The sequence below is a fragment of the Protopterus annectens genome, chromosome 1.part0 (genome assembly GCF_019279795.1).
Source record: "Protopterus annectens isolate FY-2018-M chromosome 1.part0, PAN1.0, whole genome shotgun sequence".
Classification (NCBI taxonomy): Eukaryota; Metazoa; Chordata; order Ceratodontiformes; family Protopteridae; genus Protopterus; species Protopterus annectens.
The window spans coordinates 842,446,972-842,470,718 of record NC_056725.1 but is presented as its reverse complement, the minus strand read 5'-3'; the positions used below and the strand labels follow the sequence as shown (position 1 = coordinate 842,470,718).

Below are 23,747 nucleotides of genomic sequence, written 5' to 3'. Positions count from 1 at the left end.
CCAACCCCTGACTCTGGTTCATCTCCAAGGTACTTCCGATTCTTCTAGTCAACTCCTTTCCTTTTTTTTCTGTTTCTCAAGCATTTTCCTTTAGAAAATTAGAAAAGGTTTCACTGACAAAGTCTCTCTGTTTACTTTATTATCAGACGAATGGGAAAGAGTGTTCCCTTCTTTTTGATGGCTCAATTTTTGTTGGACAAACTTGGCTCACAGACAGGACCCAGAAAGTTAGAATTGAAGAGTCCACCTCCACAAAGAGGGCGGTCACAAGCAGAGTCCCTTAGGGATTGGTTCTGGGACCACTCCTTTTTGGCATTTACTTCTTTTACATCAAGGTCAATGCCAAGGGCCAAGGGCCTCTGGCTGCCCAAATTTGCAGATGATTGCAAATTAGGAACAGTCATAGACTCCTCCACCAACACTAATGTTCTCCAGGAAGGGGTGAAGCAGACAACTTGTGTTAGAGCCATGGACTAAAACGAAATGCCAAGAAATGCATAATAATTTATTTCCGGAAGTCATCCACCTCTGGTACCTATCATATTGACAACACACCTCTAAGATATGACCAATAGTCAGGGACTTGGGAACACACACAGACAGTAATCTAGCCTTTGACTATCTTGTGTCTATAGTAGTGAGGAAATCATTCTACGTTGTGCAACTTATAAACAAAGATATGGCATCTAGGTCCAAGGAGGTCATTGTTTCACAGTATTTAATATTCATCGGACCTATTATTGCGTACAATGCCCCCTTTGGTACGTTTCTAGCTAGGCACCTCCAACAACTGGAATATCCAGAGAGGTTCCACATTAAAAGAATACAGGGTATAAGTAACTTGCCCTATGCAGACCACTTCCAAGTCCTATCCCTGTATTCTGCCTCCTACATGCTGTTGAGGGGAGCTCTATCCCTGGCATGCAAGGCATTGTCAGTCCCCACCCTGATAGACCTCCTGCATATCTGCAAAACAAACAGCAACAGAATGACCCATTCTATGGACTTAAACCTTGCCTCTGATATAAATAGGACCTGCTGAAGAGATACGTATGTATCCCAGATACTATCTCTTCTCTGGAACAGACTCTCTCCCATGTGAAGCAAAGTTCCTCCCAAAACCAATTCAAGTGTAACTTGGACAAGTGGATGGGGAACAGGAAAGTTAACCTTGGTTTAGCATGTATATCTCTAATGGACACCAGCAGCCTGTAAATGGTTCACTTCCCAAGCCCCTGCTTGTAAATATTTAATCTTCCAAGCCCTGCTTACAATTATTAAGGGTACCAGAACTTGACAGAGATTTATGATGCATGACTATGCTTAAAAAGCCTTAGTGGCCATTAGCCAAGTACACAACTATGATCCTATAAGGACAATGGGCCATAAATAAAAAGAAACAATAAATAAAAATAGTAAATAGCAAAAGGACAGAAGGAGAATAAGTAATAAAGAGTCAGAAATTAATGAAAGTTAAGCTGAATAAGCTGTCTGTACCAACAAAAATAGTTGGGACAGACCACAAAAGAGATCTCTGTTAAAAGTATGAAAAAATCATGGTGTGAAAATGCAGATAAAAGATGTGAGATGCCAAGTTAGGGAGATACAAGTTAGGCACAGTCACTTTTTTCATGTCATTCTTAAAAAGTATAGTTTGAATGGTGCATTAACTTAAAATACTCACTTCAGAAAGCACTTTAATAGAAGCAGATGCTATATACCCAAAAAAAAAAAAAACTACAGAATGTTTTTGCTTTAGTCATTTAGTGGGGTCCAAGTCTTCACAACCACAAGGACTTTAGCATACCTGGCCTGTTAATCCACCCCTGCTTCTCTAAGTTCTTATGAACTGATATTCATTTTTTCAGAGTTACTGTCTAATCATTTTAGCCTTTGCTGACACTCTTCCACTTTTGTCTTCAGTCTTTCCTGGCATCCTGGCATCTATGCCTTAATTACTGAATCTTATTTTCATATTTTGTGGCCATAATTTGAAGAATGAATTCTGATTGCTAAAATGAACTTGTAAATGTTTAAATACTGGATGTACTTTCATTGAGTGAAAGTGAAGACACTGATAGACTAAATTCTTCTGAAGATCAGTGCCATATAAAGAAACAAAATGGATTAGATTACATAGCATTCTATAATATAAATATAAATAAAATATAAATGTTAGAAATCTTGAATGAGCATACCTGAAACAGAAGTTATTTTCAAAACTATGGTAGTTTAGCTGTGAACAAAGAAAATCTTTTAAAAGACTGTGGCAGTGCTTGAATAACGTGATACAGTAGTCAAACAACAGGTTGTTTTAGTCATGCACTGGTGATTTTCTGTCACTAAACACAGGGAATGATGATCATCTTTTATCTCCAGTCTTTTTGTTCTGCTTGTCCTTTTTGGGCACAAGGAGCTCCATATAGTGGAATGATGGTGGGCTTCTACTTCCTCACGTCTTGCAGGCTCCGTCACTTACAGTTAAACTTACTCCTTTTAGAAGCAGACTTTATGATTCTGGCCCAGCCACCTCAGATGTGTCATTTTATGTGCTCAGGTTGAGGACCTTAGAGAAAGTCACCACTGTGCTGCCAAAATCAGATGGCAGTAAATCTATGAATAGGGTCTATGACAAACTCCTTTTCCTCAGGGAAGGGAGGTCAGTAAGCATACAGGGACTGTAGCAGAGAGGATAAAGCATCAGCATGAACATGGTCATGCATCCATGGAGTTTGTAGGTAAGTATCTGGCTATCTCAAAAAGCTGGAAGAAGCCATTGTGTTAAGCGGTCTTATAACTGGAAGTCCCTTACATAGTTAGTTTGATTTTTAGTCTTTCTATATAAGTATATATATATTGTGATTTTAAAAATTATTCACAGTGTAGCTTGTGATGGAGGATCCTTTTTATTTCTTTAATATTCATGGGTGATGAAGGTACTAAAATCAAGATAATTACTTGGATGGATAATTAACGATTACTGATTTGGAAGTGAAGCATATTCATAATTATCAGAGGGATGCTGAGTTTGAGAAATGAAGCTAAGGCTGTAATCCGAAGCATCCTACCATGTCTACAAAAAGTGAAATACTGTATTGTGCTAATATTAACATTTTTTAAGGCTAACTTGTCCCTGAGTGGATCCCTAATTCCTTTGTATACATTGATTTGCCCTCACTTTTCAGATTTGTGTTTTTGTTGCAGTGAATAAATATGAAGCAAAAAAGCATTTAAAAAGAATAGCAACTGACAAATGTACTAATTATATAACTAAGAACAAATCGATATTCAGAAGCTTTCCTGTTGCTAAGGGAATGTTTTTATGTATCTCATTACTAAAACATTATTTAAAGATTCAGAATGCATATCACAAATTCTAGGGTTCACTTTATTTCACTGTTGTAGAGTTGATGGTGAAGGGCCCATGGATTTAAAATACCAAGATACACTTAATCTACCACTGTTAAGTGAAGCAGCTCTCAGAGCAGAAAAAAAATACAAACTGTGCAGTGGCATGGATGATGGTGAAGAAGTGTGGTTGTTTGTTGTTCCTATCTGTTGTGCATAAGAATCACTGAGAAAGAAGGAGTTACATGATAAATCTAATACCACAAGGTAAATGTGACTGCTGTGTCCAAATATAAAATTGTATAACATTTTCTTTCAGTAAAATAAGGTACTGGTTTAATGGGGTTCTGCCCTCCAATCAGAATAATGCCCATATGCCACTACTTTACTGCAGAGAGAGGATGGGGATATTTACAGAGATCTCAAAACAGTGGGAACAGGTGGGAGATGAAGCAGCAGTGGTTATATGATCTTGCAGCCCCGGTGTTTATTTGTAATTATTAATATTATTCTGTACATTTTTGTACCATTTCATGGGGTGGCAAAAGCCACATCACTATGGCTAGGCTTACAAATGCCCCAGGGCAGATAGCCTAGTACTATACTATGAAACTATAATGATAGAAGCATTTATACACACTGATAAAGTTATAGGGACTACAGAGTGTTTTCAGTGACAGATAGAGATGTCAAAGCAAGGGAGTTTACATGAAGCAACTGAATGGATGGGAATGACTGGAATGGGGCAGGACTATATTATGACAAGTCAATGAATTGTGTACCTGAGATTAAACAACAGATGGTGTCAGTCACTCTTATCTGTCAACTGCTTCAGTATCCACTCATTCTAGCCATCACATTGATTATATACACTGCAGATGTCTGACTGTGGTCAATAGGGCTGGCCCCATGTGAAATGGAGCTCAAAACAAAAGCCTTCGTGAAGCATCCATCCTTTTGCCTATAAGATCTCCCTTGCACGACCCATAGTTTCCCCTGTGACCCTCCCTGGTTTCCTTCCATCTGGACCTTCCTACATCATCCATATTTTTTTCACATTTTTGTCTTACTATTCAGTTTTTTTATTTTCTCCACTAATTTAACACACTCTAACTGGCCAAGACTGCAGTGTAATAACTGGAAGAAGTAAACAAATTAAGCCAGGGATCTGATGCCATTAAGCCTCCCAGATGCCATGAGTTTTCAGATGATCTGATGCGTATTTCAGAGTATTTTCCAAATATTTGATCCAGTTTTGCCCTGAGGAAAAATCACGAGTAAAGAAAAATGCAGTATTATTTTTCTTCTGTCAAGAAAGAAACACATTGTGTGCACAGTTTAAAAGTTAAAGATGGCAAAACTGTAATTCCTAATAAACTGATAGGACAAACACTTACAAGATATATAAATTATATCTGGGAATAGTACGTGCCTTCCTACCCATTCCCCAAAAAGAAGATAGTCACCTTCTGTGTACCCTCTAGTGTTAGATTGGTAAGAAAGTGCAATAACAAATGGCTAAATTTATATATCTCAAGTTGTTGGTGTCACACACATACACAGCATAACTTTTCAAACCTACCTCAAAAACAAAACAATAGTTTATGCATTTCTTTGGTGTTAGAATGGGATAAAAGTGAAAGAATAAATGGCCACAGTAATATAGTTCATCTTGTTGCTATTATATATATATATATATATATATATATATATATATATATATATATATATATATATATATATATATATAGACACACACACACACACACACACACACACACACACACACACACATCATGCTTCCTTATCACTACCCCAAAGGAGAGCTACCTGTATATACATATGATGTCTAATTGTAAGAAGTGGAACAAAAATGATCACAGTAATGTACTTCAGCTTGTTGCACTTACGCAAGTTATGATACTCTCTGGTGTACATCTCTGAGGTCTGATTATGTGAAAGTTAAAGAAATAATAACCAGATTGTCTCCAACTCCTACATAAACTTTAGTGATCTTCTGTGCACAATTCTGAGCAGAGCCAGTTTTAGAGCGTCTATATTATAACGTTGACAGGGTAGAAGAGCGAACGCCCTTACATTGACACAGCTTAATCAAAATGATTAGATCTCAAATAGCCAGAACGATTTTTTCCCTGAGGGAAAAAATCACTGGGCCAAAAAAAAAAAAAAAGACAGACAAAATAAAGTAAAGGCTTCGCCCACCACAACTCCCAATGTGGGCGTCTGTGCCCCACACCCCCCCCCTACTTAAATATATCAACTCCAAGATCACACTACAGTGGAGGAAACAGCAAAGTCCCAACAATAGCCCAGCTATTTTTTCCCTGGGAAAAAAATCGCTGTTCTGGGCGTTTGAGATTTAGTCATTTTGGTTATGCTGTGTTGACGTAATGGTGTTCGCTCATCTGCCTGTCAGCATTCAAAAATACACCCAGTTTTAGACTAGGTGGGGGACATGCCAGAGGTTGAGGATGAGGCCCATGTACTAAACCTTGTCAAAAATCTTTACAAAGCCAGGATATGGAGGCTTGGTGGCCCCAGATGTTTTGAGGGTCTTGATGTATTGTGACAAATTTTATGCCTTATTTTTTTAAAGATAATTACTTGTTAACAGTTCTTTTTGCACTGTTATGCAGAAGAGTTATGTATGTGCACCATAATACTCACTGTATCCACCACAAATAAAATTTGATATTATTTTCACACATACACACACACACATACATTTACACTCACATTTACACTCAGATTGGGTGTTTTCACAAAAACAAAATGCAGGAATACCAAGTCAGCTTTGGCATGCCTTCCAGATGTTGCAGGAAGCCACACCATTTGCATAAAACCCACGCAGAGATAGTGAAGACATGTGGGCTCCACAGAGAAGGAACTGCAGCTAAAATCTCAACCAGAAAGAAAATGCACCACTGTGCAAATGATTAGTTACTTTCACACACAATCTTCTGACACCACAACCATAGTTATTTATTGCATATAATATTACTATTTTACTGTAATAGAAAGTGAAATAAATTATAGCCAATGTGTTATTCTTAGTTTCACTGCAAAACTCACCCCACCACACACACACACACACACACACACACACACACACACACACACACACACACACACACACACACACACACACACACACACACACACCAAAACCACAGCAGTTATCTTTTTACTCTGATTTCAGCAAACTGCCCTGGCTTCTGCTAAGCCAGCTTAGTGGCTATTTAGATGTGATCAAGTAACAGTATGGTTAAGTCACTTTCATCTAAAGATGGCTTCCAGTCCCATTAATTACAGACTCTTTGACTGTGCAAACCTCAGAAGTCTGGTTATGATTTAAAGACAAAGTGACTACACTAAAATATTTCAACTTGTTTCTCATAAATGCCCAGCAGTTCTGCAAAGTATATGAACTGCTTAACTAAATCAAGACAACAGGTTTAGACATTCCCTCTATACAGCAATCATAGCCACATTGTTGATCGTATACATCTCAGATGTCTGATTATGGTAAAAGTCATGGCCACAGTAACATATTTCAAGTTTGCTTCACACACACACTCACACACAGTAACCCCAGTAAATTATTTCAACTTACTTCACATAAATGCTAAGTAGTCCTGCAAAGCCAAATTAATGACAATTTAACTTGGACAAATAACAACAAGATCAGTCTCTTTCATTCACAGATAGCTTCTGCATTCAACAATTATAACCTCTCTTGATGACGTATACCTCATATGTCTTACAGCATTAAGAAACTGCAGCCACACTACTGCATTTCACTTTTACATAAACAACAGCCACAATAAAGAATTTCAACTTTATGTCACACAAATACACATTAGTCCTGTAAAGCTAGGACTACCATTTAACTTGAGCATACAACACTACAGTAGGAGATTTTCATCCAAGGACAGCCTCTGTCCAGGAATTATAGACACTTTGTTGACTGCATACACCTCAAATGTCTGACTACAGTAAAATAAAACATCCTCAGTAACTTATTTCAGCCCTGCATACATGCACACATACAGAAACACATATGCACTTGCTCAGCAATTTCATCCATGTTGACTGTGTACACTTCAGATGCATATGATCAAATGAGAGAATAAGTACATAAATAATAGCCACAGTAATGTATTTCAGAATGTTGCCCTGAAACATAAACAGTACAGCCTGCTGTAACATCTCTTTGCCCCTGCACACTCAAGTGCACTCACAAACTCATACACACTCACCAATTATAGGTACTTTATTAACTGCACACCTGTCAGATGTCTGAATGTGACCAAATAAATTAATAAGTACAAAAATAATGGCCATAGTAATGCATTTCAGCTCACTGCTGTCAGATGCATACATTGCAATCTACTGCAATCTTTTACACACACACACACACACACACACACACACACACACACACACACACACACACACACACACACACACACACACACACACATATGCATGCACACACACTGTTAGCTATGAAAAAATGCTTACTGCCCTGAAGGTTGGCAGACAGTGGAGTTCACAGAATTTATTTAAAAAGACATGCACAGTTCTCTCCCAAGCTTGCAGTCTTCCCTGCTACTCCACATTCTTAAGTTTTGATTTAGGTTGCCTCGGACATTGCTCTCCTAATACAGGCTAAAACAGTGGGATAGGCTTTACTGAGCATCCTAAGCAGCGTCCAATGCAATGTAGTTTGTATGGTCCTGAAATATCAAAAGAACCATTACTAAAGTATTAAATTCCTTATTCTTTCTAGAGACATATGCAAAAAATGCTGGGCTATTTTAAAAACAGCCTGGTCAAGTCAGGTGGCTTTTTTATAGACCATATTACTAGTTCTGATTCCAAAAACAGCAAAGCAACTGTTATAAAAATGAAACACAAATACAAAAATAATTATTTTTACTTTGGGATGGCTGCAGCTCAGCAGTCAAGTAATATAAGCCATCAATGAGTATATTGCAATTTCAATTAATTTTACTGAAATGAGGCTTTACTGAAATGTTATTAAGATTTGGTATTTCAAGTTGGTGATATGTACTGTACAACTGTTTAATGGGATGATTTGTGCTTCAGTTGCTAGTGGCTATGCTACTTATTCTGACAGAAAAAAACTTCGCACTGTGGGTTTGGCACATTTCACTTTTTCTTCACTGCACCCAAGATTTGTTCTTTTCCTGAGATCATGCTGTTCACACTGGTTCAAAGTTAGCAAGTTTTCAAAGACAAGTCACATCAAAGTAAATGCAATTCATTGAAATGCCTCATATGTTGGAAGTTTGGCAATTGTCAGAATTTATGTACATCTCGTATATTCCAAGTCTGTGCTTAACAGCAAGGTGGCAATCTGACTAATGCCCTTTTATATTTCCCTATCTGCTACAACATGCATAATGGCCGACACTATTATACTGCAGATCTGATAGGAATGACAATAACAAAATGACATTGTTTTCTGTGGAAAACATCCCTCCAGTTTGCAGAGGAACATGAAGCCTTGTATTGTATCATATCATATCATATCATATCATATCATAAGGATAGTTATATTCTGTGAGAACCTCTTGCTGTGAGGCGACAACGCTACCACTGCACCACCGTGGCTACCAGCATTTGAATCTCAATATTTACTAGATATTCTACAATACATGCATAAAGGCACATTTTGTGATGGTGCTGACCCAGATCTTGGGGAATGATTGTCATTCTACTTTAATGGTTGAAAGTGAAGCATGCATAATGCTCCAAAATTAATAAAACATCAAAACACCCTGTAGTCTAGTCAGTGACCATGTATAAATGCCGTGCCTTCTCTTTTTGGGTTGAGTGAAACTTGCTTGTAAGGAGTTCAAATATAGATGTATTATAAGATTAACATAAGTAAAAACTAAAGTTGCAGTGATGCGTTTGCCTAGTTGTTTGTACTTTGCTAATGTCTTAATTAGTTTAAAGAAAATGAGCAATGAAAAAAATACCCTCCCTGTACAACCTGACCAAGCCAAATTCTTGAAATCCATTTTCTTCTTATACACATACAAAGTGTTTAGCATAACAGTAATACATTTTTATGTAGAGATAGCAGCAGCTGTAGTCAGAAATAGTAGTACTTGTTGAACAGAAAATGTTACTAGGTATCATCCTAATTAGCATGGCATTAAATGCAGTCAGATGCTTCTGAATGTGTAATGGTTATTTCATGCATTTTGAACTGCACCCTTCTCATTACCAGTCACATTTCCACAACCAGATCTAATTTATGTTTTATTGTATTTAGATGTTGAATATGAGGTCATTAATATTCAACAATGTGCATATTGATTGGTCACAGCAATCAATATGCTGACTCCAAATTGAGTATTAACCACAAGAAAAAGTTCAGCTATTAAAACTGTTCTCTGTGCACTGCTATATGGAGAACCTAAAGTCCAAAAACTTCTAACCCACCCTCATACACACCACAAGACTGCTCAGTGGAGAATATATAAGCATTAACTAAAAAAAAATCATAGCTCAGAGTGCACAGAGTATCCATACAAACAGCTCCATGAATGCAGACTCTTTGATCTCTTTAAAAAGCACAAACTACTATACAATGTACAAACTTCAGTCTGCACATACCTGCTCAACACATGTGCAGTATATGCTTTAGACTGCCCCAGCATAGCAGAAGCCGACAGCCAGCAGAACAACATTAACATTCATTTATGCAATGACATTATTTAGAAAAGGTATGATTTTTTTCTCAGAAAGTGTCACTGTCTTTTAACAATAATGCACGACTGGGTGTGGATGATGCTGGATTTATGATGCTGGATTTAAACATGGCAGGCTTTGTTTAATTTTGGCTACATCCAGCATGCTCACATCTAGTCATGGATTATTGTTAAAGTAAACTGTTTACAATGAACACAGGAGGTTATGTAGTCTGCTTTCAGATAAATGATTATACTTGAAAGCATCTTTTATATTTTTTGCAGGAGGCAATACTTCTGTATCCCCCATGTGGGGGACTTCATCCCCCACACACATCTCCCCCTTACTTAAATATACTAAAACCATGATCACACAACTGTGAGAAAAAAGACTAACATCCTGTAAGGGTAAACACAGCAGCCGTATAGAGATCTTGCAGTCAAGAACTGGAAAATACGGTCAGGGAAAGGTAATTTTAAGGTAAACTGGACTGAGTAGACACTGACTGACCAGTGCAGCCTTGGGAAATGGTAGCTGCACTAAGCAGGAGAGAATGGAGAATCCAGAAACTGGAGGGGGGTGACTGCATTTCACATGAAGCCAACCCTGCAGTTGTAGCTTTCAACTTATTTGCTCAAAAATCAGAAGCAAAGCCAAAAATAATGGGGGAACAAAAATCTAAAATCTGGACAATTTTTAAGTATTACTGTTAAGGCACAAGTTAACAGAACAACATGTTTTACCTCAACTTGCATTATTTTTCTGAATAAGAAGTACAAACTCTTAAAGTCTGATATTGGTAATTGACTGCAATCCTCAGTTAAGTTACCAGAAGTCAAACATTTTATGACAAACATGTCAAAAATATGAGGCTAAAATTAGAGACATTCTGCAAAATCAGGAGGAGAGTTGAGAGGTATGTCTGAAGTTTCACCTTGTAAGATTGCAGCTGGACAGAACTTTCTTAACTGCTAAGCAACAAACACTAGTTTTACTACTGCTCCAATGAAATCCGGATTTCATATTAAATTTGCTAAATCATTTTAAGACACTTGGACTCTAGTTCAATATTCAGTGTATGCATAATGTCTCTAAATAGGCAACTACAGCATCAGTAGAATAACTTTGTCTACAGGATACTACTTCATGTCACCCTCATTCACTGATTTGTTTCTTGGACAGCACATCCAGCTTATACTGCTGAAACTGGGGTTCAATTTGAGAGATGATGAAATCAGCAAGAAAAGGAGAGTAGTATTGCTGGAACTGAATTCATCTACATGTCTTGGTGAGTACCTTCACGTGGTGGGCTTTGTTTTCACAAGATCTCACCAAGATGACACATATATAAACTGTAATTTGTATAGCATGTATCACAAAGAGAGGTAGATTTAAAAAAAAAAACAGCTGAGTGCACATGTCCCAGGATAAAAAAGTGTCAAATCCTGGTGTATGCTCAAGACATGGAAACATTCCTACAATGGGGTTAGGCCAGGCTTTGGGGGAGGATGCCTCTCCCCCAGTTGTACAAGGAAGTAGTAGTCCACTAAAAACACAAAAAAACCAACAGGCCAAAAAAGCCAGAAAGATGATAGAGTGGACTATTGAGGATAAGATAGACATTATGTATGGTTACTATTGTGCAAGCAGCTCAGAATTTCCAGACAGAAAATATTCAGAAAGATTAAGAGAGAAATTAGAGAAAGGAAAATACTTGCAAATGAAAAACTGTCAAATGTTTCAAATCCAAATTTGCATTCATGAATACAACAGACCCATGTAAAACATCATATAGATGAAGAAACCCTGGACCGTCTAGAAAAAGAAGCAAAGAGGAAGTGTGAAAGTATAAACAACAAAATCCAGAGATTTTTGAAAGGTATAAAAAAGAAACATGGGCATGGGAAAGGAAAAGAGCTCTGATAAAGGAGAAAGTCAAACTAATCAATAAAAAAGCACTTTCAAAGATATTTGAAGAAAAACAAACAAATGCACCCAGACATGGAAAATTTCACAATACAAAAAATAATTAAAAAAAACAAAGGGGATATGTAGAACAGAGGAGCAGTAAGGAAGAAGTTAAACCAATAGAAACCAAAGTTATGGACTACCTGTGAAGTGAATGATTTAGTGTAGAAAGTCCAACACCAGTGATATCACAGTATGGTGGAACAAAGAGTTCCCAAATTAATGAGAAACAGGTGGAATGAGAGGCATCTGAAGAAGAAATATGAAGATTGGAAAGAAAAAGAGATCTGATATGGTACAACATTTATGCAAAGGAGAAATCAAAACTAAGCAATTTAAAAAAGCAGCACCAAAGATATCTGAAGAGAAATGCAGACAAAGGCACCCAGATATGGAACATTTCACAAAACAAATAAAAATGAGAAAACAAAGGGGGAAATAGAAAAGAAGATTAATAATTAAGTTTAAAGAAATAAAAATTGAAGCTATGCATTACCTGCAAAGTGAAGGATTTATTGTTGAAAATCCAGCACAAGTGATGTCACAGTATGATGGAACAATGTCTCTAAATTAAGGAGAAACAGATGGAGTGGGAGCCATCCGAAGATTTAAAACATGGTTATAGTTTGGAGCCTTCTATAGGAAACTAGTATAAAATTAAAGTTGAAGTTGTAGAGCAAGGGAAGGAGCAGAAAACAATGGCAACTCTGACAAGGCAATGTTATGAAGTGATGGGCCAATGAGTTCTCATATGAAGGAACAGCAGATAATGCAGGATGCATCTGAAGAGGATATGTCACAGAAAGATATTCTGCAGCTTTCTGTAAAATGTCCACAGGAAATGGTAAGGAAAGAATATGCTCTCAATGTAGAAGAAAATTATCTAAGGGAAGAGTTACTTGACTCAATAGAGATGGATAGACATATTTAGATAAATGAAAATAATAGATTACAGAAAGCAAATAAGAAACAAAATATTAGAAATCTGATAAATCAGATGAACACTGTAACCAGGAAAAATCAGATGAACACTGTAACCAGGACTGTTAAGAGAAAGTCATGTGATATAACAGATGTAAATAGGATATATTACTGTGCAGCTAAATTAATAACAGATGAAGTCTTACCACAAAAACATAGAGCAATAAGGGAAAGGAAGGGAAGAAATAAAATGTCACCATGGAAGCTTTGAACAGAGAAAACTATAAAGCAGTTAGACAAGAAGTGTCACTGTTGGAAGAACATAAAAGAGAGAACAGATCAGCAAAAATACTTAGAAAGATAGACGAGGTAAAAGCAACATACAGTATCAAAACATATCAGGATCTATCATACACTATTGCATATAATAAACTAAAGATATCAAGACAGGCATAAAAAATTACAATTGCAAATAAATATAAACGTACAAAATAAGCAATCAATTGATGACCAAAAATGTTTTATAGATAATTCAGAAATAAAACAAAAGGAATAGAAACACTACCAAAAAAGGAAGAAGAAGAAGAAGAAATAGATACATTTTGGAGAAATATTGATGAAGACCCTGTGGAACATAAAAAAGATGCTGAATTGACAGAAAAAATAAAAGAAACAGTAAAGAGTTCAAGTGTAGAGGATATGAAGTAAGGCGAAGTAATGGCCAGAGAAATTTGAAACCAAATTAAGAAAACCTCCTAAATGGAAAACCCCAGGTCCAGATGCAGTGCCTAACTTTTGGCTAAAAGTATTAACATCTTTACATGAAGATTAAGTGCTGAGTAAGAATTACTTATATGCACATCCCAAAGAGACACCAGTCTGGTTAACAATGGGAAAAATGATACTCCTCCTTAACAGTGAATCTACAAAGCCATCTTAAAAACTATAGACCAATAAATTGCCTTCTAGTAATGTACAAACTATATACCAGAATTGATGGAGACACCGATTATAATCATTTATAAAAAAAAAGAAAATTACGGCAATAGAACAAAAGGGTAACAAAAGGAAATCATATGGAACAGAGGATCATTTGTTGCAAAACAAATCCGTAATAGAGAATTGTAAAATGGGGAAGAATATAAGTATGGCATGGATAGATTACAAAAAAGAATTTGACAGCATCCCACATTCATGGATAAAAGAGTGTTTACAGATTTATAAAATAAAATCTATATTGATCAATTACATTAAATTGACCATGAAATAGTGGCAAATCACTTTGCAGTTAAGCCTTGACAAAGGGCAAATTATTATCCCATGGAAAAAAAATTCAAAGGGGAATGTTTCAGGATGAATTTTTGGCACCACTGCTTTATTGTCTTGCCCTTAACCCATTAAGCTATCTACTTGATATATTAGGCCATGGTTACAATTTGACTCCCAGAAAACATCAAAGTTTAAGGAGTTCTCATCTACTTTTTGTGGATGACCTAAAACTATATAGTTCATCAGATGAGGAGTTGAAAGCACAACTGCAAGTGGTTAAAACTTTCTCAGATTATATAAGAATGTAATTTGGCCTTCATAAATATGCAAAAACAACATTTAAAGCAGGAAAGCTGCAGCACCAAAAAATATCAATCTAGAACAGAAATATGCTATTAAAAGAACTCGAGCAGGAGTAAGTGTATAAATATTTGGGAAATTATGCAGGATCAGCAATAAAACATGAACAAATTCAAACAAAACTAAGTCAGGAATACTTTAGAAGACTAAAACTAATCCTGAAAACAGCCCTGGCATTTAGGAACAAAATCCAAGCTATAAGCGCATTTGCTCTTCCTGTTCTTACTAACAGTTTTTGGGTGACTGAGTGGCCCCAAAAGGTTTAGGATCAGTTGGACAGGAAAACAAGAAACATGTTTCATACTTATCAAATGGTATATAAATAAATCAGTGTATACCAAGATTATATATTCCTTATTCTGAAGGAGGTATGGGCCTCCTCAAAATTTATTACATATACAGATTTACAGTCATGGGATTGCATACCTATCTGCTGACCTCACCAGATCAAAACATAGTGAAAGTTTTAAAACATAAGGACAGGAAGTCTAAGATGCCCTATTTGCCTAGTTTAGTTTAGTCAAGTTGGAAATTAAATCAAACCAGAATTAGACAAAAAAACAGGCAGCAACTGAGTGTGCCAAAAAAAACAAAAAGAATATGAGGAGAATGTTCAGATGAGAAAGAAAGAAATGTGGAAAAGGTATAAATATTGTGGCAAGGATGGAGATCTCATGGAACAACCTCAGGCAGATCAGGATTTGACACAGGAATGGCTAAGGAAATGTGAACTGAAACCAAAAGATGAACGGTTAATAATGACAGCCCATGTTAGTGGACTGCTTACACATTGGTGTATAAAGTTCATTGAACACGTAGGAGAAACAGACAGGTTCTCTAAAACAGAACTGGAAACAGTCACACATCCTGTTGCTGGGTGTGATACACTCATGGCAGAAGGCCTCCATACTGAAAGGCATAATAATGTGGCAAAACTGTTGCATTGGAGATTATGCAAACATTATAACATTGAAGTAGCTGAGAAGCATTGGAATCATGAGGCACAAAGTATTATAAAGAATGATGAACTTTATATTACATGGTAATCACCCATTAACAACAGTTCAGAAAACAGATGCGAGAAAGCTAGATGTAGTAGCTACTGAAAAGAGGACAAAAGTAGCATTGACCATTGAAATTTCTACACCACCGATTATAGTGTCTTACCTACAGACAGGGAGAGACACAAAGACAAAAAATGGCAAAATTTGTGGGGAGAAACGAGAGTAATGTGGAAGAAGAATATCCAGTCAGTTCCAACAGTAGTAGGAGCAATGGGTCTCATAAAAAGGAATTTGCAGTCGTATTTACATATGCTCCTGAGTTGGTTCCGAGTACATTGTGGGTGCTGCTACACCTCTCAACTGTCCCTGATTTTGACTCAGATTTTAGCTCTGTCCCTCTTAATCCCTCCTAAAACTGGTGACTTTTGCTGGAAATGTAGTGAATTACACTTAATAAATAATGACAACAGACTTCTTTTACTTCAGAAAATGTATATAATTTCACATTATCTTGTTATGTTAATGTTTCAGTTTAATAGTGCTAACATTATAAACGTAACCCTGATTATTTCTGGATTTGTCCTTGTTTTTTTTTTGTCCTGATCCATGGGCAGCCATGGGTACTGCGAAGAGCATTTTTTACTAACATCAAAGATTGAAACAATGTTAATTTCATGAACTTTAATCATAACCCTGAGTTATACTCCTTTGTTATACATATTATAAAATATAATTCTACTTGAATTACATTATTATAAGATACTATTCATGGAGAAATAAGCTTTATTTGTACATTTATGGAAAGTATGGAAGCATTCATGTAAATAGTGTATATATGTTGTCATAATGTTGTTAGAATCTTGTTTAGGAAACCACCTGTGTATTTCTCTGTCAAATATTCTGTACGAATATGGAAAAAAACAATAAAGAATTATTGAAAAAAAAGAATGGGGTCCATTCCGTCATGATATTAGAAACCCAAAGGACTTTGAGAAATTAAACTAACTAAAACGTCCTGCCATACCTTCGAATTTAGGCTGCTCTGCATGAGCTTTGCAATCGGAGGCTTGATGAGAGATGGAACTGTACTGACAGTAGTGTTTTTCGAACGGCAACAAAATAGGAAGACTGGAGGAACACATAAGGTGTTGCACAAATCAAAAACAAGGAAGAAACCCGGTAGACTAGAAGAGAAATCTGCTCTAGTGTTCTTTAATGCTGTTATAGTTCGTGAGGAGAAATGTTTTCGTGGAGTTGGATTGAAGAAGGCTTGTGGTCGTTCTTAATCGGGTTTGTCTTGCAGTTGTAAGAGGTCAGCGCGGGCCCGTGCGACCCGAAGCTGGTAAGGTAGTTTCAATGGTATAAGTGTTCTTTGTTAACGTTCGTGGTGTTGGTAGCGTCCCTGTTATTGGAAAATTCGGGAGTAATTATATGGTAGGGAGTCACATCGGGAAATACTACTGAAGTGTGAAGGCATTACAAAGGTAATCACGGTTTGGTTAAAGAAAGGGGCGATGTGATGTGAAAGAAAATGATGATACGTATGTAGACGTTACTTGCAGCTTGTCCGCCAGACGTTTTGTAATGTTTATTTTGTGTTATTATTGCTTCTCTGTTTTCTCCTTGAAGTAGTAGGTGGCCTTTTATATACACTGGCTAATTTTAATTACCGTCTTCCGGGATCATCGAACCGTTCTAGGAACTCTCAAGTACTATTTATATAAATACTACTATTGTAACAGTTAATTGTAGTTAGTATGATTGTTTGTAAAACTAACATTTTGAGGTCGAAGTATTGTTAAGATTACCTTAACAGGTACGTCTGTGCAGCATACCATAATTAGCTGCTCGTACAAAATAATCACAGGGCAGTGTATCTTTTGCACAACTTAATGTGTGATGGTTGCGTGACTGGCTTAACTGCATGAAACGTATTAATATTTATAGTTTTTAAGGAGCATGTGATTGAGTGGGCTGCCAACACAGAATGTTTATACCAGAATGCACTGAGAGCATGTAGGGCACACCCCTCCAAAGAGTATTGAGAAATATGAATTGCTCTCTTTGGTGTACACATCTGTACCAGGAAAGCAGCGACAGTTGTGTAACCCTCTTAAGCAAAAGTTGTGTAATCTGTGCTGTGTTGGATACTCCACTACTGTTTTCTCGTAATTGGTTTCCGGTTGTCTACTCCATTTTCAGCTGCACTTAATTTTAAAATTTGCTTGTGTGTATTTTAACTGAATGATTTACTTCGTGGGGGAGCTTATACTTTTCTAACTCCTGTTTCATACCAATAAATAAAAGTGGAGTGAAAGATTAAAAGCTTGCCAGCCCCCCCAACCACCAAGTATAGCACAAAGCGTGCATCTTCATATATAATTTTTTAACACTGAAAATGCAGTAGGGTGTCTGCAGTTGTAAAGAATGCTAGTTTTCCTATATGTATGTGTATCTGAGACTTCCGACTCATAGCATACACAAAACAATAACAAATACAGTGTGATTTTTAACAAACTGTGGCCAAAGGTCTCCAGCCAAAATGTTCTGGAAAGAACTGCTGCTCAGGTTATATTTATGGAGCACCTATACCGACATTTTCATTGTGACATTGGCTTTTGTGCCTCATGTAAATGCTCAGTTAACCCTGCCATTTTCAGCTGAGAAATATGTAAACCTCTTTGGACTTTATCCTAGCAATGTAAAGTTATGATCCTTGGTATATACAGTTTATAGCATTTGGATTGTTAAAAGCATTTGTATCCATAAAAGGTGATTGTGAGTATCAAAGCAGTACAGAAACCCTCCTTAGTTTCTTTGCTTGAGCATCTGAAAGGATCAATACCACAAGAATTCTAGCTACTTAGAAGACATGTATGTAAGCAGCAATAGTTGGCTGTATTGTTCTGTGAAGTCAGATGACCATAGAGATACTTGGATGTAGTTAAATGGAAGTGAAGGTGTGCTTTTTGTTTTTGCTTACTGAAGTACACAGTTTTTGTCTGCTTTGATTTTTTTTTCTCTTGGCCTTACTTATGGCATTGTAAAGTACAGTACACTTGTATGCCTACATAGATGTAATGTACTCTGATTTGGGAGTACTATATCTGCTTGAATGTAGATCCCCTGTAAATTTAGTGCATAAAGTAGACTCCCCAAAGTGTTTGCTGTTGCAGTGCTTTAACTTTGTTTTGACTTTACTGTGGTATTACTTTTTTTGAGCTGTGTTTCACTCTTAAGGGGTGCTTTCTCTTTTTCCCAATTATTTTGTACACGGTGAGTTAGTATTTGTAGTTATAAGGATGTCCTCACACATGGGGTGTGCAGGGAGCTCTCCCCCAAAAAGAACAGTGTTTTCGTGCTTTGTTTCCCCTTAATGATATGCGCATTCAAGAGTTTGCCTTGGGTGGTATGTCTGCAGGTAGTCAAATTTCTGACTTTAATAGTGGATCCGTTCACTCACTCACGTGTGTGTTTCATCAACCCGAACCCACCAAATGTTCACATATATGTCTATCTTTTAACTAAATAAAACCTCCAGGAAGCAAGAGCCTGACCCCTACAACTTATCTGTTACAATAGTTTGCACGGGTTTGCTCTCCCCTCTCCCAACTGGGATTAAACTGCAGAAAGTCTGTTTTTGCCCACTGAAGCTGGCTGTCTTTTAACTAAATAAAACCTCTGGGAAAGAAGGACCTGACACCTTATAGTTTTTCTGTTGCAATAGGTGAATTACATAGCCTACCTATCGGCCCTAGGGCCCATACAAGCCTAGCCAAAAAACGTACCCTGGCTTTCGCACCCAAGAAAATTATTTTCCTGTGCCCCTGTTGAGCAGAGCCACAGAAGTGATCCCCGGGGTGAATTTCCCATCCAATCAAGATTTTTCTTGAAGAGTGCTAATGAGGAGCTCTGTTTGACATAGGTAGTCTGTTCCAGAGTATGGGAAGTCTCTGGGACAGGAATCTATCCCTCCAGCATGTTCTGTTTATTGTGGTGACAAGGTTTAGGTCCCTAGAGCGTGTAGCTCGGAGGGATTGGGATTTCTTTAAGTGGAGCATGTCCAACAGCTCTGGGTTTGACATAGCTTTGTATGTTAGGCAGAGATTAGTTTTTGTAAAGTTCTAAGGTTTAGTGTTAAAAGGTGTGTGCACAACATTGAAGGGTCTCTCCTCCCCATTATTCCATCCATTTGACACTAGATGGTGCCATAATACCGTGAATTAGCCTTACATGCGCGCACAGGCATACACACAATCTTCCAGTCCCAAGCAGTCACTGTTTTAAATTAGTAAATTTCTGCCTTTTACTTTCGGCATTCTCTCTATATACTAATCACAGCCCTCTCTATAACTGCCCAACAACCCTGTTTGTGTGCTCCATCCCCTAAACTCTAGCTATCCTGCTCATGTTCATTTGGTTATCATGCCCATCTATTACTGTGATGTCACTTACACTGTCTCTCCTAACAGTAATTACAACTCCTCTGGACACCTAACATACCTCCTACACCCACCTGTACAACCACCACACACAAACCACATTTAGCAAGTTACTCGGACATCCACCTTAGCTTATTCACAGCTAATACCTCTGTACTATCCAAAGTAAAGACTCTACCTCTCCAAGGACAGCCCCATTATCACACCACCAGCAGCAACTATATCATTTTTAGAAAAGAATAATTCTAACCTACGTAAATTGCAAAAGCATTATATTCCAGTACAGTGATACACAATCCACCACCACCCCCAGCCCCAGAAAACCTAGCAAATCTCTCCTATCAACCATAAATCTCCAAAGCTTTAGAAACAAGATACCTGACCTCCAGGAGTGGATTTCACAAACCCTGATATTATAGCAGCTACTGAAACCTGGCTGAAATCATATGTAAAAGAGAGAGAATTTCTTTTCCTAGGCTACTCATGCTTAAGAAGCTATTGGCCCCACAAGAGAGGAGGTGGAGTAACAATACTCTTCCCTACTCAAAACCAACACCCAACTTCTTCCAGCCGAAGTACTAATCTCTATATTAAAACTTGATCATAAAAAACATTTGCATAATTGTTCTGTACATTCCTCTAGGAAACATGCCAATATTAGAGAACTTACTTGCTTGGACATCCCAAAACATAGATAATGAAACCATCATCCTAGGGGATCTAAATATTGATTGGCTAGTCATTGCCCAAAAGAACCCCTTGAAAACCATAAACCTTTACAACTTCTCCCAACTAATTCAAGACATCCCCAGACCCCACAAAAATAACAATTGGGTCTCCACAGTAGATTGGGTATTAGTGTCCAACCCTAACAATATCACCACTGCAGGCATACTACCTAATACCATTAATGACCACCACTCAGCATATATCCTGCTCGTATCTTTCCCAACGCGAGTACAAATCAACCAGAAATTTGACTAAGTTCCAACCAACCATATTTAATGAAACCTTAGTTAAAGTAAATTGGGCACCCCTCAAATCCCTACAACTTAATGAGGCTGTTGAATCCTTTAACTCAACATTAATAGACATCCTAAGTAGGTAAGGCACCCACCTGCCAAAAACTGATAAAACATAACCATGCAAGCTAGCTCTCAAAATCCACCAAAGTAGTCATGGCCACAAGGGATAAAATCTGGAAATCGTGGCAGAAAAACAAACTCCCTCAACTCTACTATAATACAAGCAACTCCATAACCAGGCAAAATGACTAATAACTAGAGATAAAAATCCCACTACCTCCATCTACAAAGCTAACATTAAAGATAATCCCCAAAAATTCTGGTCCTCCATTAGCCAACTATTACACCCAGGCTCTCAAAGCAGCCCGTACCCTGACCCAGACAAAACCCCAGCCAAACTTGCCACTCTCTTCAATTCCTACTTCATTGACACCAGAGCTAACCTAACCACCACTTTTCTTACAGTTAGCCCGACAACCACCACCAAGACAGCTGATGACCAAATAATGCCAGAAAACATTCCTACCCTCGATTCCAACCTAAAATTCTCCCCCATACCCACCTCCACAATAAAAAAAAAAAACAAAAAACTTTTAGTTGAGCTAAAATCCTGTACTCTGGCCCCTGACAATCTACCCCCACTCTTTCTGCAGCTAGCTGCAAACTCTATAGCTTATCCCATCAGCATACTCATTAACAGACCAAGTGAAGAATCTCTAATCCCAGACATCTGGAAAAAAATCTTACATTCTCCGCTTACACAAAGGTGGCACCAACACAGACATCACAAACGTTCGGCCCATAGCAATTATCTCACCCCTCTCTAAAATACTGGAAAAATGCATCCATGCCCAACTCCTCAACTACCTGCTTGATAACCAAATTCTTTCACCAACTCAGCATGGTTTCAAACCAGGACACAAGCGCCACTACTGCCCTCCTGTCCTTCCTAGATACAGTCATCCGGGCACAGGATTGTGGCAAAATAATTGTTTCTCTTTTCCTAGACCTCTCCAAAGCTTTTGATACCATTTCCCACACCATCCTCCTCTCCAAACTATTCTCCCTCCCCATTTCCCCACCTACCCTGCAATGGCTGAATAGCTGTTTCTCCAATAGCTAGCAATCTACCAAATGGCAACAGTCTTACTCTCCCTTCCTTTATACTTCCATAGGGGTACCCCAAGGCTCCATACTTGGCCCTCTCTTATTCAGCATCTTTATTAACAACTTTCACTCCACTCTTCCACAGTGCTCAGTAATCCAGTATGCTGATGACTCTACAATAATATGTACTGCAAATTCCAGCTCTGAACTCCAGCAGCAGTCACCCACAATGCCCTCACCTGTACTGAATCTTAGATGCTTAACAATAATCTTGCCCTAAATATTAAAAAAAACTTTCTGGAACAGAATCAGACTTTTGAACATTCAGGTCTGGAAACAATGTCTGACTCATGCTTTGATTTAGAGTTTGCATCACAGATACAGTGTTGTGATTGGAATGGACGAAGATTTTGGTACAGTAGGAAGTAAGATGTCTGCAATTCCTGCTATACTCCCACGGAGCTTACCAAATAGGATCTCAGCTTGGCACAGATGCCTGTAATCTGTCCTATTCGATCAAAACCTTTCATTGTCTGAATTAATACCGTTTCTCCTTCCCTCAATGAACAAAGTAGTCTGCTCAGTCTGTCGTAACTAGATTTCTGGATAGTACGCTTCTTCAATTGAGCCTTGATGGCTTTTATTGTTTTTAGAGTTAGGCAGCAACAAACTTGATGACATAGCGTACGTAGGTCTAGCCCGTCTGAAATGTAGTCTTTGAGTAGGTGAGCCAAGAATATCCTCACTGGGTATTTTTCTGAGATTATGTAAATTCAAGAATACATCAGTATTGTCATGCTTTGACGTTTCAAGTAATTGCTTTGCACTCTGTACTGCACGTTCAGCTAGACCATTGGATTGATGATATTCAGGACTACTAGTGACATGTACAAAGTCCCATTCCCTTGCAAATTTCTGAAACAACTAGCTAGTAAATTGAGTACCATTGTCGGAACAAAGTTTGTGTGGACTACCATGGACTGAGAAATGACATTTCAACTTAGTAGTAACAGCTGTTAAGGTTAAGTTTGGTAGCAGATCAATCTCAAACCAATTCGAATAAGAGTCTACCAAAACCAAATAGTGGTGATTGTTCCACTCAAACATATATCACTTGCTACAGTTGGCCAAAGTAGTTCAGGAATTGTGTTTAGCTGAAGCAGTTCTCTTTGCAAATGTGCTCTGGTACTATTACATTACTGAACAAGAAGAAAGAACTATATCAATATTTTTTGATAATAAAGGCCCAAATACTAGCTCTCTTGCCCTTCTCTTAGTGGATGATAAACAATGGGTGGCCTCAATGCAAAATCAGAATATATTCTTGCTGTAAGGATGCAGGATCAACAATTTTGGGACCTTTGAAAATAATGCCATATTCCATCAACAATTCATCTCTGTAAGGAAAAATACGATTGCACCTCCGATGATGCACTAGATTGCTTTGACAGCCATCTGACATTGATGTAGTGATTTAAGCTTTTGTGAAATTGGATCAGTCATAGTGTGATCTCTCAACTCATCAAGTCTAGTGGTGGAAAAATTACCCTCTG

General features: G+C 37.6%; 1 protein-coding gene across 2 annotated transcripts in view; it reads left to right on the top strand.

The window, feature by feature from the left end:
* The first annotated feature begins 16,730 nt into the window (after window positions 1-16,730).
* The window catches only part of LOC122795084 (suppressor of cytokine signaling 5-like), a 72,575-nt gene continuing 65,558 nt past the window's right edge, over window positions 16,731-23,747 (top strand). The window contains exon 1 of one of the 2 annotated variants that reach the window (XM_044063655.1): window positions 16,731-16,962. The gene's annotated coding sequence lies outside the window, so the exon portion shown is untranslated. Of the gene's footprint in view, window positions 16,963-16,985; window positions 17,105-23,747 lie in introns of those variants that run through there. The other variant, XM_044063656.1, reaches the window with a different exon arrangement.